General features: G+C 36.2%; 1 protein-coding gene across 1 annotated transcript in view; it reads left to right on the top strand.

Moving 5' to 3' along the window:
- Positions 1-484, top strand: part of SMG1 (SMG1 phosphatidylinositol 3-kinase-related kinase) — a 58,109-nt gene that overhangs the window by 38,491 nt on the left and 19,134 nt on the right. The window lies entirely within an intron of this gene.

Here is a 484-nt window from a genome sequence, read left to right as displayed (position 1 = left end):
CTAATTTTAGGTAGATACAGTGTTTCACCATGTTGGCCAGGCTGGTCTCGAACTCCTGACCTCAGGTGATCTGCCCATTTGGCCTCCCAAAGTAATGGAATTGCAGGCATGAGCCAACGTGCCCGGCCTCTATTTTTTATTTCTTACCCTCCAAGGTAACTGAGTCTTACAGTAACAGGTATAGTTTGAACCAGGAGTAGAAACATACTAAATATCTCAGGTTTTTAATGAACTTGATAATTACTGTGCCTTCATACATTAAGGAAACTGGTGATTAGAAAAACTTTGAATACTGAATTTGTTTTGTGAAATGTATGTAAGTAGTTCTATTTTGTTTAATAGTAGTAGCTAAGAAGCATGGGCATTTCTTATGTTGTATAGATAATGCAATTTTGGGATGCCTAAGGCAGCAGAATATTTTTCTGAACTATTATATTGCCTGGATATTGAAAGCTGTATACATAATCCTTCTACTTATTTTTTT

This window comes from Colobus angolensis, unplaced genomic scaffold, assembly GCF_000951035.1.
Source record: "Colobus angolensis palliatus isolate OR3802 unplaced genomic scaffold, Cang.pa_1.0 Scaffold305, whole genome shotgun sequence".
In the NCBI taxonomy this organism is placed as follows: Eukaryota; Metazoa; Chordata; class Mammalia; order Primates; family Cercopithecidae; genus Colobus; species Colobus angolensis.
The sequence above is the reverse complement of the archived record's forward strand: the minus strand, read 5'-3'. Positions and strand labels throughout refer to the sequence as shown.